The sequence below is a fragment of the Hyla sarda genome, chromosome 2 (genome assembly GCF_029499605.1).
Source record: "Hyla sarda isolate aHylSar1 chromosome 2, aHylSar1.hap1, whole genome shotgun sequence".
Classification (NCBI taxonomy): domain Eukaryota; kingdom Metazoa; phylum Chordata; class Amphibia; order Anura; family Hylidae; genus Hyla; species Hyla sarda.
Window position 1 is genome coordinate 176,262,890 of NC_079190.1, and position 18,147 is coordinate 176,281,036.

The 18,147-nt window shown below is 41.2% G+C and overlaps 1 long non-coding RNA gene across 1 annotated transcript; it reads left to right on the forward strand.

Moving 5' to 3' along the window:
* The first annotated feature begins 601 nt into the window (after positions 1-601).
* On the forward strand, positions 602-18,147 carry LOC130357763 (uncharacterized). Its single transcript, XR_008889251.1, has 3 exons — positions 602-672; positions 15,722-15,861; positions 17,639-18,147. It is a non-coding gene; the product is annotated as an uncharacterized LOC130357763 (long non-coding RNA).

The following is an 18,147-nucleotide window of genomic DNA, read 5'->3' on the forward strand; positions in this document are numbered from 1 at the left end:
AGTCTGAACTTGTGTCCTTTTAGAGACTTTTCAGTGGCTTTGCACCTTTTTTTGCTCCTTTTCACAAAAAGGCACAGTTGATAAAAACCCTTCTATATCACTCGTATTGCCAAAATCAGTGGATTGCAACTCAAAATCAGCAGAAATGTGGAAACAAAAAGGCGCAAAAAACCCTGCTTGCTCCTTTTTTGCCCCTGATAAATATGTGCCAGTAAGTTTCAAAACACTTTATAGGTTGTAAAGAACTGAAAATTGGGGATTTTCCTAGCCTTGGTGCAGGAAAATATAGATTTTATTAAAGACAAGAGACGAGTATTATGCAAATTACTTTATTTTACTACTGACAACAGCAACATTTCATATGACATAAAAAGAGAATGCATATGCAAAAGAAGGATAGAACCAGGGCTCGAGTCCTGCAGGAACGCACAGGAATGGCGTTCCTTTGCTTTTTCCACAGGAGTCCCTGTTACACTAGTCCTGCAGGACCGACCACTGAATTATTCTTACCCTCCCTCTGTCTCCTCCCCTGACCCGGACTGGTAGATGCTGGAGATGTAGGACCTGTGATGATGTCACCATCACATGTTGGGGCGGAGCTTAGCTGTGGAGGAAAAGGAGAGATCGTGGCTGAGGAGGAGGTTTCTTACAGTGTGTCACCCCAGTAGTAAGGTAATTACATGAGGAGGAGGTTCGTTGCAGTGTGTCACCCCAGTAGTAAGGTAATTACAAGAGGAGGAGGTTTGTTACAGTGTGTCACCCCAGTAATAAGGAGATTACATGAGGAGGAGGTTTGTTACAAGGTGTCACCCCAGTAGTAAGGAGATTACACGAGGAGGATGTTTGTTACAGCGTGTCACTCCAGTAGTAAGAAGATTACATGAGGAGGAGGTTTGTTACAGTGTATCACCCCAGTAGTAAGAAGATTACATGAGGAGGAGGTTTGTCACAGTGTATCATCCCAGTAGTAAGGAGATTACATGAGGAGGAGGTTTGTTGCAGTGTGTCACCCCAGTAGTAAGGAGATTCCACGAGGAGGAGGTTTGTTACAGTTTGTCACCCCAGTTCTAAGAAGATTACATGAGGAGGTTTGTTACAGTGTGTTATCATGATGATAGGGAGTAGTAAGAAGATTATGTGAGGAGGAGGTTTGTTGCAGTGTGTCACCCCAGTAGTAAGGTGATTACATGAGGAGGAGGTTTGTTACAGTGTGTCACCCCAGTAGTAAGGTAATTACATGAGGAGGAGGTTTGTTGCTGTGTGTCACCCTAGTAGTAAGGTAATTACATGAGGAGGAGGTTTGTTACAGTGTGTCATCCCACTAATAAGGAGATTACATGAGGAGGAGGTTTGTTACAAGGTGTCACCCCAGTAGTAAGGAGATTACACGAGGAGGATGTTTGTTACAGCGTGTCACTCCAGTAGTAAGGAGATTACACGAGGAGGAGGTTTGTTACAGTGTATCCCCCAAGTAGTAAGAAGATTACATGAGGAGGAGGTTTGTTACAGTTTGTCACCCCAGTTCTAAGAAGATTACATGAGGAGGTTTGTTACAGTGTGTTATCATGATGATAGGGACAAAAGGAGGCTTTTGTTACAGTGTATTATCAGAATGATAACCCCTTAAGAACATCGGGGGAGATATATAAAGACCTGTGCAGAGGAAACGTGGAGCAGTTGCCCATAGCAACCAATCAGATCGCTGCTTTCATTTTCAGAGGCCTTTTAAAAAAAATAAAGAAGCGATTTGATCGGTTGCTATGGGCAACTGGTCAACTTATCCTCTGCACAGGTTTTAAGAAATCTCCCTCATTGGATGTAAATATACATCTTGGTGCCCTGGTACTTAAAGGGGTACTCCTCCCCTAGACATCTTATGCTCTATCCAAAGGATATGGGATAAGATGTCTGATCGTGGGTGTTCCACCGCTGGGGACCCCCGCGATCTCAGCTGTGGCACCCCGCTGTCATCATTGCACAGAGCAAACTCGCTCTGTCCGTAAGGACTGGCGATATAGGGGCCGGAGTATCATGACTTCACAGGTTCATTCCTTGTGATGTCATGGCCCATCCCCTTAATGCAAGTCTATGGGAGGGGGCGTGACGGCAGAACATGATGTCGTGAGGGGGGGGGGTTGTATTAGAAATCTTGGGTAAGTTCCCACACTTTTTTTCCAGGACTTGACCCCTGGATAGAACGTTATATAATCAGCAGGTAGCATAGTCCATAAAACTGCTGGTATCAACTGTGACATCCTCTTTCTTGATGTGAACTGTATCCTTGGAGAAAAACGGGAATAACCTCATAATGAACAGGTCTGGAAACATGCTTAAGATGTCATAGAATAAAACTCCATAATTTAGGCTGAAAAATATAAAAAAAAATAGGGAAGGGTTATTAGGGGGGAATAATACTTGTCTCTTGTCTTTCATAAAATCTATATTTTCCGGCACCAAGGCTAGGAAAATCCCCAATTTTATAACAAGACAAGAGACTCCCATTATGCAAATTCAAAGCTAAAACAAAAATTATAAAAATATAAAATGTACATATGACATATATGAAAAAACAATACGTGTTATAATTAAATAAGAACCGTAGATACATGAGGTTCTGGTCTAAAATAGAAATCACAAAAAGTTGACTCAGACGACCAATCTGCAGCCTTGAGGATATCAGATAGAGCACAACCAATTTGATAAACTGTAGTAGACATAGCGCTTCTAGTGGAGTGAGTGCCAAAAATAGAAGTATCTATGCCTGCTTAAGACATAGGGGGAGATTTATCAAAACCTGTGCAGAGTCAAAGTTGCCGAGTTGTCCATAGCAACCAATAAGCTCGCTTCTTACATTCTTAACAAGGCCTGTGAAAAATGAAAGAAGCAATCTGATTGGTTGCTATGGGCAACTCAGCAACTTTGTCTCTGCACAGGTTTTGATAAATCTCCCCCATAGTGTATTTGACCCACCTGGATAGAGTGGGGGAAGAAACTGGAAGATGTGGTTTAACATGAGATATGAGAAGTTGAGAAGAGGAAGGAAGACAAAGGGGAGATGTTTTTAGTTTGTATGTTCTCAAGCAACGAACATCATAAAGCAATTTATTATGGGGGAAAGAAGGATAAAATGCTTTACTTAAACCAGTCTTGGTGCATCTAAAAATAGAAAATTGTACACCATGAGGAGAAAAAGTACAATGAGTAATATCTAGGGCTTTAACATCTGAGATTCTTTATAAAGAAATCAAGAATAAAAGAACTGCAAGTTTGACAGATAAGTGTTTTAAAGATAAGAGATCATTATCTCGCCAAGAGGATAAGAGATTAAGAAGGGAAAGAACATCCCAAGTACAATGATACTTGAGAGTAGGAGGTCTTTTAAAACGAATACCTCGTAATAATTTACAAATAAGAGGATGTTTACCTATAGGTAAGAAGTTGAGTGGTACGTGATAGAAAGAAATTGCTGAGTGGTAAACATTGATGGTACAATATGCTTTTCCAGAATCAAAACATTCAGATAAGAAGTTGATAATATTCAAAGGTGCATGTATGGGATTCAGATCCCGTTCCAAGCACCAATGAGACCAGAATTTCCATGCGGAATGATAAGCTTTCCCTGTGCCTGGAGCCCTGGCTTCTGATAAGATGTTTTGAGCTGATTGTGAAAGGCCAAAATTAGATCTGGTTGTCCCAATATGAACCAGGCTACTAGAGATAGAAGGCCTGATTGGACGTGTACTATTTTTGATCTGTTAAGGGCCTAGATACTGTGAAAGTCCAGGCAAAAGTACTCACCGGCTGGAATTCTGCTCAGATACATTTTTAAGTGTACTGTAGCGCATTTTTCTGCCCTCATAAGTGCATACCACATACCTACATCTGAGTAGTGTACTATTTTGTACCTGTTAATCTGTCAAGGGCCTAGATACTGTGAAAGTTCAGGCAAAATTAAACAATGGCTGGTGTTTTACTAAAATAAGTGTTTTTTTAAGTTTACCGTACAGCATTTTTTTTCCCTCATAAGTGCATACTACATAGGTACATCTAAGTAGTGTACTATTTTGTACCTGTTAATTTGTCAAGGGCCTACATACTGTGAAAATCCAGGCAAAAGTAATCAACGGTTGGTGTTTTACTAAAATAAAACATTTTAAGCATACTTTACCGATTTCTTGATGATACAAGCGGATAGGGGTACTCCCTTGTGTAACTTCAATGTGAACAAGTGGCAGCTCATACGTGACACCTGCCGTTTGCTCAGGCCCTTTGAGGAAGCCACATTATTAGTAAGTCACCAGGATTACGGGAGGAACGACGTCATTCCACTGTTTCATTTCTTACAACACTTGTTGGAAACAATGGCTGGTCAAAGCACTGGAGACGTGGTGCCAACATCTCACGGCCACAAGAGCCCTGTGGGGGCTGAATTGGAGGTGGAGGATGAGGGGCACAGGGGAGCACAGTTTAGGTTTCGCCAAATGGGCAGTTTTCCTAGTAATCTGACAGGAGAGGAGGAGCAGGAGCAGCCAGAGGAGCTAGAGGTTTATGAGGAAGGCGAGACAGAGGACACACCGTGGCAGTATGCAGTGGAGATGGAGACAGGGAGTCCCTCCGAGTCTGTTGCACAAATGGCACGATGCATGCTCACTTGCTTGCGTAGTGACAGCCGAATTGTCACCATTCAGGAGCGGGATGACTTCTGGATCTCCAACCACCAATGCCTGATGCATGAGAGTAGATTGACCATGGTGCCACACCAACACTTCACAAATATGGATAGTGCCAAATAGATTTAAGGTGCTGCTCCCCAGTTACAAACATTCCTTCGCATCCGACCTTTTTTCACCCACCTTTGTCTCCGGGTACTGGTATTGCCACCCACAACACCACTCTGTCACCGGGTCACTTTCAGGACTCCTGATACTGCTGCTGCCACCTCCAGGCTGTCTCATTCAGCCACTATAATGTCTCCTCATGCTTCAGCCACCTCCAGGCTGTGCCATTCATCCAATATATGGTTTATTGATGCTTCAGCCAGCTCCAGTCTGTGTCATTCAGCAACTACACGGTTTAGTGATACTGCTGGGCCTAGGGCATTACCTATATATGTTTATGGTAGCACAAGGTACCATACATCTTTAATGGAAATTTCAAAATTTATCTTTTATTCTTAGAGATTGTGAGGCCCTATTGTCTCCTTATCTGCCGCCAACTCCAGGCCATGCCATTCAGACACTATATGGTCTCCCCAAGCTGCCACAAACTCCAGGCAGTCATTCAGCCACTATATGGTCTCCTCATACTGTTGCCACCTCCAGGCTGTCTCATTCAGCAACTATATGGTCACTTCTCATGCTTCAGCCAACTCCAGGCTGTGCCATTCAGCCACTTTATGGTCTCCTCATGCTTCAGCCAACTCCAGGCTGTGCCATTCAGCCACTATTTGGTCTCCTCCTACTGATGCCACCTCCAGGCTCTGTCATTGTTCTGCCATGTGACTCCTTGTTAGATTTGGTCCTTGTACCCACACCCACACGCCAAGGCCTGGGACACTAAAACTTGGGAGTTAAAAGTTCAATTTCAAAATCCTCAATTTAAATAAAAAAATCTAAAATTTTTATTTAAAAATCATAAATTTCAATGGTCTCCTCATGCTTCTGCCAACTCCAGGCTGTGTCATTCAGACATTATATGGTCTCCTCATGCTTCAGCCAACTCTATGCTGTGTCATTCAGCCAATATATGGTTTACTGATGCTGCTGGGCCTGGGTCTGGGCCTAAAAAATTTTATGGTAGCACTAGCTACCCTAAATCTTCAATTCAAATTTCTAAATTCATCTTTTTTTTCTTAGCAATTGTGAAGCCCTGGTGTCTACTCATTCTATTGCCAAATCCACGGTGTGCCATTCAGACACTATTTGGTCTCCTCATTCTTCAGCCAACTCCAGACTGCGTCATTCAGCCAATATATGGTTTACTGATGCTGCTGGGCATGGATCTGGGCCTAAACATTTTTTATGGGAGCACTAGCTACCCTAAATCTTCTATTTCAATTTCAAAAGTCATCTTTTTTCTTAGGGATTGTGAAGACCTGGTGTTTACTCATGCTTCAGCCAACTCCAGGCTGTGTCATTCAGGCAATATATGGTTTACTGAGGCTGCTGGGCCTGGGTCTGGGAATAAAAATTTTGTTATGGTAGCACTAGCTACGAAAAATCTTCAGTTTAAATTTCAGATTTCATCTTTTAATCTTAGGGATTGTGAAGCCCTAGTGTCTACTCATGCTGCTGCCAACTCCAGGCTGTGCCATTCAGACACTGCATGGTCTCCTAATGCTTCAGCACACTCCAGGCTGCGTCATTCAGGCAATACATGGTTTACTGATGCTGCTGGGCCTGGGAATAAAAATGTTGTTATGGTAGCACTAGCTAACTAAAATCTTCAGTTTAAATTTCAGAATTCATTTTTAATCTTAGGGATTGTGAAGCCCTAGTGTCTACGCATGCTGCTGCCAACTCCTGGCTGTTCCATTCAGACACTATGGCCCTCATTTACTAAGAAAATCGGGTTGTAAGTCTATGTTGCTTTCTTACCCGACTGCTTTTTTCCCCTGGTATTTATTATTATGTCGCATCCTGTTTGTCGCACGTGGGTTTTGTAGGTTTTGGTTTCCAACTCCTCTGAGCTGTCGGGAAAAAATCCACAACAATTCAACAAATTCGGGTTGGAAACCTTAATAAATACGTGGGAAAGCTCAGAAATGTCGGGCTACGCCCCTTTTTCGGGTTTGGGAGAATCCACATCGGGTCCGTCGGGAAAAAATGTCGCATAGTGTCGCAGACTGGCGCACGATGTCTGCGACATGGCGCAGACAAAGATGCGCCAAAAAAACCCGACAAAAGAGGTCGGGTTTAGAATAGTAAATGAGGGCCTATATGTTCTCCTCATTCTTCTGCCAACTCCAGGCTGTGTCATTCAGGCAATATATGGTTTACTGATGCTGCTGGGCCTGGGTCTGGGAATAAAAATTTTGTTATGGTAGCACTAGCTACAAAAAATCTTCAATTTCAATTTCAGATTTCATATTTTAATTTTAGGGATTGTGAAGCCCTAGTGTCTACTCATGCTGCTCCCAACTCCAGGCTGTGCCATTCACACACTGTATGGTCTCCTTATGCTTCAGCCAACTCCAGGCTGTGTCATTCAGGCATTACATGGTTTACTGATGCTGCTGGGCCTGGGTCTGGGAATACATTTTTTTTATGGTAGCACTAGCTACCCAAAATCTTCAGTTTAAATTTCAGAATTCATTTGTAATCTTAGGGATTGTGAATCCCTAGTGTCTACTCATGCTTCAGCCAACTCCAGACTGTATCATTAAGCTAATATATGGTTTACTGATGCTGCTGGGACCTAAAAAAAAATTATGGTAGCACTAGCTACCATAAATCTTCAATTTGAATTTCAAAATTATCTTTTAATCTTAGGGATTGTGAAACCCTAGTATCTACTCATGCTGCTGCCAGCTCCAGGCTATGTCATTCAGCCACTATATGGTCTCCTCATGCTGCCAACACCTCCACACTGTGTCATTCAGCCACTATATGGTCTCCTCATGCTACCAACACCTACATGTTATGTCATTCAGCCACTATATGGTCTCTTCATACTGATGCCACCTCCAGGCTCTGTCATTGTGCCATAGCGATTCTAAAGGCGATGTAATCTGCATGTCTTACTGAATAACAGTATTATTTCACTACACCAGCACACTCCATATGCGTGTTAGAACACAGCAAAGTGTTTTACACCCCTATTGAGGCTCTCTGTAGGACAGAAATGGCCATTTTTAATACAGATTTGCCGCAAATAAATTCAGACAGAACCACATTTTTTCCAAAAATTCAGCGAATTGGCCAAATATAATTTTTCAAACATTCGCTCATCTCTAGCCAACACCTGCATTCTGTGTCATTCATCCACTATATGGTCTCCTCATGCTTCAGCCACATCCAAGCTGTGTCATTCAGCCACTATATGATCTCCTCATGCTGCCAACACCTCCATCCTGTGTCATTTAGCCACTATATGGTCTCCTCATGCTGCCAACACCTCCATGCTGTGTCATTCAGTCACTATATAGTCTCCTCATGCTGCCAACACCTCCACGCTGTGTCATTCAGTCACTATATGGTCTCCTCATGCTGCCAACACCTCCACGCTGTGTCATTCAGCCACTATATAGTCTCCTCATACTGATGCCACCTCCAGGCTCTGTCATTGTGCCGCTCTGCGGCAGTGATTCTAAAAGCGATGCCTGTAATCTGCATGTCTTACTGAATAACAGTATTATTTCACTACCCCAGCACACTCCATATGCATGTTAGAACAAAGCAAAGTATTCTACACCCTATTGAGGCTCTCTGTAGGCCAAAAATAGCTGTTTTTAATATAGATTTGCCACAAGTAAATTTGGATCGAACCAAATTTTTTTAAAAAATTCAGCCAATCGGCCAAATCGAATTTTTCAAAAGTTCGCTCATCTCTAGCCAACACTTCCATGCTGTGTCATTCATCCATTATATGGTCGCCTTTTGCTTCAGCCACATCCAAGCTGTGTCATTCAGCCACCATATAGGCCAGAAATAGCTGTTTTTAATATAGATTTGTCACAAATAAATTCGGATCAAACTGAATTTTTTTTTTTTTATTCGTCGAATCGGCCGAATCGAATTTTTGAAAAGTTTGCTCATCTCTAACAAGAATCATCAGAGGAAGAACTTGAAGATGTAATAAAAGAATCTGGTTTCTTCCATAAGGAAGATTTCTTTGCCCGTACAATGTACACTTCCTCTAGGGCTGAGGGTTTTGTATGCACTTTTTCAGCATCAGTTTGTTTCTTGCATTGTGGTTGCAATTTATCATCACTGGCTTTATTACCTTGATTTTTAGGAATTTTTGTCGGAGGAGATTGATTGATCGCAACAAAATTCAATTTTTGGGTAGCTTTACCTGATTTCTTAAAACCCCTTGCTAATTTGGCTGCTGATTACTCAGCGGACCAAAAATTGTCCAAAGGGGTAGTAGGTATTGTTTGAATAGGAGCTGAAGCTGAGGCTTGAGCTAGTGAGACGCACACCGTCCTAGAGATAGAGTCTTGAATAGTGGACATGGCAGACTGAATAGCACTGCGCACAGAATTATCCATCATAGATTGGATTTTACTTTCAGAGAACATATCTATTATGCCAGAAACAGGAGATTTATTGTCATCATGCTTAAGAGACATGTTAATATGTATATATATATATATATATATATATATATATATATATATATATATATGTATATATATATAGAGAGAGAGAGAGAGAGAGAGAGAGAGAGAGAGACTTAGAGAAACAGAGAGTTGGCACTGATTGACCTGTGCTAATGCTGCACACCTGCAGAGTCCATGTTAGTGCTTGTGGAAACACAGATCCTAAAACTGTATGCTCCGTGGTGCACAAACTTCAGAGAGCAGGAATTGCATTCACATAAAGACAATGAAGAAAATCAGGTGGCACTCACGGTAATGTGAACAGTATCTTCTTTATTCGGTGCGGTGCATACAGCAGTGTAATGGACGACAGCTATTTCACGCTGCTCCCGGCGCTTCTTCAGGTCACACCTCCTCTGACACGAGAGGCTAGGTAAAATATCTCCTCATACCTGCCACGTCAGAGGGAGAGGTACATCAACACTGCAACATTAGACAACATTGAAAACAGATGTATTTAAACTTTTCAGGTCTGTATATGTTATATAAAAACAACTTGTTCTTACCTATCAGACTGTCTATAACAGACATAAAAACCAGGCGTATAGAAAAGGTACAATAAAACCTAAACCTGCCATATTAAAATGCAAACTTGTATATCACTAGTACAAGTAGAGAAAGGGGATAGACACTTCTTTAATTTTTACAAAAACGCGTTCATGTCGAGGCAGTTGTTCAGACCCAGGTTTCCCCTGGCATCTTCTCTGCAGGAACTTCCCCGAGGATTTGAATACTGAGAAGGGATATGGTTTTTGTTTTGCAGGGATATCAGCTGGAGGGTTATAAGTGAGTGAGCAAAACTGTGCTGATGATACTACCTGGAAGGGGGCACATATACATGATTGCTGCACGTCTTGTTGGCTGTTATTTTTTATCTTTTGCAGGTTAAACCCCCGCTGGCTGAGGACTTCAATTCTTAAAGGGGCATACCCATTTGGTTTATTATATCCCCTGTATTGAGAGCATATGTGGCAGTAGTGGAGAAGAATTATAAATAATCTCTGACTGTCTGATGGGTCATTGGACTCTGGCATATACACTATTTTTAAGTAACTCTTGATGTTCTGTTAAACTCCCCTGATGACGTTGTTTAAATAGGCGACAGAAACGCGTTGGGTGAACTAGTCACCAGTAATGGATGACTAAGGGAGTAATTCCTATTATTTGAGTTGTAATTATCATACTCAAATAAAAGAAGGGGAGGTGCTTATGTCTCAGCAATATAGCACTCCCTTGATATATCTTAACAGCTCTCTTTTCCTTATTTTGGTACTTTCTGACATAATACAAGCACAATATTCACATATATGTTGCTTTTATTTATTTTAAGAATGGAAATAAAAGGTAATTTTTAGGCACCTCTTTCACTTGTAATGGTCAGCTGGTGATTATATTATTCCCCTGGCATCTGTCTGAATGATCCACCTTGCCTCGCAAAAAAAATAATAATAATTAAAGAAGTGTCTATCCCCTTTCTCTACTAGTACTAGTAATATACAAGTTTGCATTTTAATATGGCAGGTTTAGGTTTTTTTGTACCTTTCCTATATGCCTGGTTTTATGTCTGTTATAGACAGTCTGATAGGTAAGAACAAGTTGTTTTTATATAAGATATACAGACCTGAAAAGTTTAAATATATCTGTTTTCAATGTTGTCTAATGTTGCAGTGTTGATGTACCTCCCCCTCTAACGTGGCAGGTATGAGGAGGTATTTTACCTGGCCTCTCGCGTCAGAGGAGGTGTTGACCTGAAGAAGCACTGGGAGCAGCGTGAAATAGCTGTCGTCCGTTACACTGCTGATCCAAGCGTCCCACTGTCTGTTTATGCACCGCAACGAATAAAGAAGATACTGTTCACATTACCATGAGTGCCACCTGATTTTCTTCATTGTCTATATATATATATATATATATATATATATATATATATATATATGAATATATATGTATAGAAAAATAATATATATATATATATATATATCTGAATAAGGTGTAGGAAAAATACCTAATGTATATGTATATATACAAAGAAAAATATTTAATATGTATAATAAGAAGGTAAGGATACTGTGAGGAGATATCTGAAGGTGTATAGGAAACAGTAATATATATATATATATATATATATATATATATTTATATATGGTACCAAATTATATAAATAATAAAGAAGATAAATGTACCTAAGGAGAAAAAAAAAATAAAAAAAAAAAAAAATATATATATATATATATATATATTGAGAATGATATGAAAGAATAAGTATATCAAGATGAATATATATGAATATCTCTATGAAGTTAGCAGGAGAAGCGAGCGGAGATCGCGGTACAGCAAACCCTGTCAGATGCGAAGCTGTGAGTGACAGGAGCGCAGCTGTGAGGGGAAAGGGTGGGAAAATAACTACACAACTGACAACCAGTTGCTAAAAGAAGTGCATCATCAGAGAAAACCCGGAACGGAAACAGAGCAGCGATTGAGACCCTCTGTGAAACACTGAACCTAAGGGGGGGGGGGAAGGGGGATGGGGAAAACGGAGTAATGGGGTGACGATAAAAAGAATATATATATATATATATATATATATATGTGATATATGCGACATATATATGAGCAATAAGTTAACCAAAGACATAATATACATATAGAGAGAAAATATTCCTTATCTTGTGTTGCTACTGGCAGCAGCAAGAATGAGGATGTCAAAGTTGATACCAGCAGTTTTATGGACCATGCTACCTGCTGATTGGATAACGTTCAAACCTTCATTTGCATATACATAATTTTTTTTCTTTTTCTGTCATATGAAATGTTGCTGCTGTCAGTAGTAAAAGAAAGTAATTTTTATAATAGGAGTCTCTTGTCTTGTTATAAAATTGTCACTTGTGTTTTCAGCATATTTACTTAAATCAAAAGCTATTTCAATCAAACTTTTTAAACATTTTAACTTTTTAAACATTTTAACAGATCACATTACATTTTAACATAGGACCCCTTATTTGATAACAGCTTCACAATCTTGCATCTATTGAACGTGTGAGGTTTTGGACAGTTTCTGCTTGAATTTGTTTGCAAGATGTCAGAATAGCCTCCCAGAACTGCTGTTTGGATTTAAACTGCCTCCCACCCTCATAGATCTTTTTCTTGAGGATGCTGCAAAGGTTCTCAATAGGACTGAGGTCAGGGGAGGATGGAGGCCACACCATGACTTTCTCTTCTTTTATTCCCATAGCAGCCATTGATGCAGAGGTATTCTTTGCAGCATGAGATGGTGCATTGTCATGCATGAAGATGATTTTATTAAAGAAAGTATAGTTCTTCCTTCTGTACCAGGGAAGAAAGTGGTCAGTCAAAAATTGCACATACTTTGCAGAGGTCATCTTTACACCTTCGGGGATCCTAAAGGGGCCAACCATCTCTCTTCTCATGATTCCAGCCCAAAACATGACTTCACCACCGCCTTGATGACATCATAACCTTGTTGGAACCAGGTGGCCATCCACCAACCATTCACTACTCCATCCACTTGGACAAACCAGGGTTGCACGGCACTCATCAGTGAACAGGACTGTTTGAAAATTAGTCTTCATGTATTTTTCTGCCCATTGCAGCTGTTTCTGCATGTGAGTATTGGTTAGTGGTGGCTGAATAGAAGGTTTATACAAAGTTTAAAGATGCTGGAGGACTCTACACCTTGATGTCAGTGGGACTCCAGAGGCACCAGCAGCTTCAAATATCTGTGCAATTACAAATGGAATTTTACAGAAGACCGGCACTACTGAGCCCCAATACACTGAGCATGCTATGTGAGGAAGTGTGTGCTGTCCGGAGCTGATGAATGCAGCTGAGTGGTGAATGAGAAAAGAAAGACTCTGCGAATCATCAAAGCTGCAGGAACAACTTCTCTTTATTCCAAGAGGTAAGATGAGACACACATCATAGACAGGGAGGGTAAGGATGGAGGCAGGGGGTACTGGTGGAACTGTGCGGTTTAGTGCTAGCAAGGCACTAACAGGAAAACAAGTGTGTAGTTAGTGCAAGGCACAAAATCACGCAGTTCCACCAGCACCCCCTGCCTCTATCCTTACCCTCCCTGGCTATAATGTGTGTCTCATGTGTCTTATTTGGCGAGTCGCCAAGTCTTTCATTTCTCATTCATGTTTATCTTCAAATATCTGTTTGCTGCTATGTTATGGTATTTTATAGACGTGCACATCAAAAATTTTCGTTTCTTTTAGTTTCGTTTTACACCTATATTCGTAGGTTTTCAGTTTGGCAGCCATTTTCAGATGACATTTTCGGACAGATTAGTTATTCTCCAAGATGGCGGACAAAATTTTCGAACGCATTCGTTATCGGATTCATTCGTCAACAGAATCATTCGTTTTCATTGGCAGTCGTTATAAGGGACTTTCGTTATAGGATTCGTTATCGTTTGTTCGGTATTCTGATATATTTGTCATCTCTTTCGTTATCGGGTGCTTTCGTTATTCGGATACATTCGTTATTCGGATACATTCGTTATTGAATAACGAATACATCCGAAGTTTATCCAATAAAGTTTATTGAAATTACAAAAAAAATCTATTTGTTCCAGCATCTTCCACTTCCACCTGGGCTGAGCTGCATGCAGTACTGTGTTGGTTGTTGTGAGCTGTGATACTGAGTGATAAAAATGTCTTGAGGAGATCATGAAAGTGTGGCTGGGAGAGAGTGAGTGAGAGTGCAGGTGTCAGTGTAAATGTTGGTGGAAGGGGAGAGAGGAGGAGGAGGAGGCGCCCTTATCAGTGCGACATTAGCAGCAGTGGCAGTGGCACCACTAGTAGACAACTCGGACTTGGGTGGTCAGTGTCCCCATCACCAAGTTCGGAAAGTGGAGGGGAGGAGTCGGCACCTGTTGCCAAATAATATCATGGCCCCAGGTTCACCACTGATGAAAACCTAGCTCTGGTGGCGGCTGTCACCAGAGATAAATCCACACTGTTCACCACCATCGTGGGCAGCAGTGGCAGTGGCACCACTAGTAGACAACACGGACTTGGGTGGTCAGTGTCCCCATCACCAAGTTCGGAAAGTGGAGGGGAGGAGTCGGCACCTGTTGCCAAATAAAATCGTGGCCCCAGGTTCACCACTGATGAAAACCTAGCTCTGGTGGTGGCTGTCACCAGAGATAAATCCACACTGTTCACCACCACCGTGGGCAGCGAGGAGAAATTTGCGGCCTGGAAGCGGGTCAGAGAAGCGGGTCCATGTTGGAGCAAAGGACCGATCAATCGAATGTATCCACAAAAGGTGAGTACTATATGTAAATGTTATATATATATATATATATATATATATATATAATATATGTGTGTGTGTTTCAAAACCAGGGTGCCTCCAGATGTCCCAGCATGCCCGGAGACAGCCATTGGCATGCTGGGAGTTGTAGTTTTACAACAGCTGGAGGCACCCTGGTTGGGGAACATGGATTTATTACATATATATAATTATATTTAAATATTTTATTCCACCTAATGTGTAAAGGGTGATAACTTAGGTAGCATAGCATAATGATAAGTGTTATTTATGCTCTGTTGCTACATCCAGGATCTCAAGCATGTAGCAGAGGAGTTAAAGGGGTACTCTGGTGAAAACCTTTTTTATTTAAAATCAACTGGTGCAAGGAAATTAAACAGAAACTAAACAGAAAAGTGCAAGGCAGAAATACCCACCTACTGAGTGGTGAGCATGCATCATACCTCAGGAGCCGCAAATGCAGAATTAATGTCATATTGCAGCAAGGGGTTAAACCCCTCCTTCACTGAGGGTTTAACCCCTTGCTGCAATTGGGCATTCATTCTGGGTACCAGATGCCATGATCCTTCAATACAGATCATGACATCTGCAGCAGTATGGCAATTTAAATTTCATATATGATCACATGGACTGTGTCCTACTGTCCTTTATGGGTTAAAGGGGTACTCCATAGAGACAAAACATATAAGTTTGTATAACCATGCCCTGGAGAGTTTATTTAATCTTTCTCCTTACTGCCTTTCACTAGAGTACCCCTTTAATGTAAGAGTAGCCTATGGGGAATTTATATATTATTACACTGTGTGTGGCACTTGTAATGATGTATATTCTACTAAACAAGTAATTAATCACAGATGGAAAAATTAAAACCACACAGAGGTACAGACAGTATAATTAGGTGCATTATTGAAAATAATGGAATACCCCTTTAACATACCAGTCATTTTGGTAACACTGGCTATATCTGTTTATGAATTTAGGAATGTGGTTATGTGCAATTGTGCATATAAGTAAAATCAAAAAGTTGTAACATTTGTCAATAAAACTTTTTATTGATTTTAAATGTATGATAAACTCTTTAATAAACTATATCTCATGCAGGTATTATGACTGTAAAGCAACCGTCCTGCGTAAAAAAAAAAAAAAAAAAAAAGGAATTCAGGAAGTGGGAGCAGGAGTTCCGGAACATCTCCTGCCAGAGGGTCGGAGTGAGACAGGCCTTGAGTCCGAGAGTGCTGGTGGTGAGTAAAAAAATTAATAAATTAGTATTATTAATAATTACTTGTTCAAAAAATATAAAACAATCATACTAATTCCAAACATACACACACCCACATATATATATATATATGTGTGTGTATATATATGTATATATATATATATGTGTGTATATATATATATGTATATACATATATAATATATATGTATATATATGTATGTATATATGTATATATATATATATAGATATATAAAATGTAGTATATTTTATATATATACATATATATATATATATATATATATATGTATACACAAACATATACCGTATTTATCGGGGTATACCACGCACCGGCCTATAACACGCACCCTCATTTTACCAAGGATATTTGGGTAAAAAAAGTTTTTTACCCAAATATCCATGGTAAAATGAGGGTGCGTGTGTGCGCGTGTATACCCCAATACACCCCCAGGAAAGGCAGGGGGAGAGAGGCCGTCGCTGCCCGCTTCTCTCCCCCTGCCTCTCCTGGGGTCTAGAGCCCTGCTGCCGGCCCTTCTCTCCCCCTGGCTATTGGCGCCGCTGCCCGTTCTGTCCCCCTGACTATCGGTGCCGGCGCCCCATTGCCAGGGGGAGAGAAGCGGCGCCGACAGCCAGGGGGAGAGAAGGGGTAGCGGCACCCATTGCCGGCGCCGCTGCCCCGTTGCCTCCCCCCATCCCCGGTGGCATAATTACCTGGGTCGAGTCCGCGCTGCTGAAGGCCTCCGGCGTGCGTCCCCTGCATCGTTGCTATGCACGGCGCGGCGCAACGACGAAGGGGACGCACGCCGGAGGCCTGCAGCAGCGCGGACCCGACCCCGGCAACAGGTAATTATGCCACCGGGGATGGGGGGAGGCAACGGGGCAGCGGCGCCGGCAATGGGTGCCGCTTCCCCTTCTCTCCCCCTGGCTGTCGGCGCCGCTTCTCTCCCCCTAGCTATCGGCGCCGGCAATGGGGCGCCAGCACCGATAGTCAGGGGGACAGAACGGGCAGCGGCGCCGATAGCCAGGGGGAGAGAAGGGCCGGCAGCAGGGCTCTAGACCCCAGGAAAGGCAGGGGGAGAGAAGAGGGCAGCGACGGCCTCTCTCCCCCTGCCTTTCCTGGGGGTGTATCGGCGTATAACACGCACATAGACTTTAGGCAAAAAATTTTAGCCTAAAAAGTGCGTGCTATACGCCGATAAATACGGTATATGCACATATATTTAAATATATATATATATATGTGTGTATATATTGGTATATATATATATATATGTGTACATATATATATATATATATATATTTATATTTATATTGAAATATATATATATACATATATATATAAAATATTCATATATATATATATATACATACATATACACACACATATATATACACTCTAAATAAATAAATAAATAAATATATATATATATATATATATATATATATATGTGGTGTGTGTGTGTACACACATGCATACATAAATAGATATCAAACAATCAAGAGAATGCAGCACCTCCAGACCACAACACTCCGAAATGCTGAATAGTGATGAGTTTATTTCCTCAGAGGTTAATAATATAATATTTCAGTATCTTCTTCTTTACCTATGATGAAATAAACTCATCACTTTTTCACCATATTGTAGTTTATTTATTTAAGCTTTAACAACTTATGATGGCAGCTAATCAAAGTAATGAGACACACTGTAATGTAAACTTTCTGACTGCTTCAGTCAAAACATTACTAATTAATTATTATTATTATTATTATTTTTTTTTCAGATCAACCAGGTCCATCTGCAGGGAGGATGGTCCGCCATCAAAACTTGCCCCAGTCCTGTCCTCAGCACCGACTGAGATAGATGTGGAGGAGGAGGTGTCCCCAGGTGCACAATACCAACCACTCTCCCCAACCCTAGCTCCTGGCTCTGTCCCAAGGGATACTTACATGCAGCTTGTTAAAGAAAACCAAAGGCTGGCCAAGGACAACAGGAACATGTCGTGCGAATTACGCCGGATGAATCGCACCATGCTTGAACTCCACCGGTCGCAAAAACAAGAGTTCCAAGCCCTGTTGGCCAAACAAATGGGAGAATTTCAGGCTATGTTGTCCCACCATAGCCAACAGATGCAGGCGATGCATGATTTGAGGGTGGACGTTATGTCAGCTCTCAGAGGTTGCCTGACCCCATAAGCAGCAGCAGCAATACCCCAAAAAAAAACTGAAATATACGGGACTAAATTAGTTTGCCTTGTTGATATCTTTCAGTTGTTGTTCTGTTTAAGATATG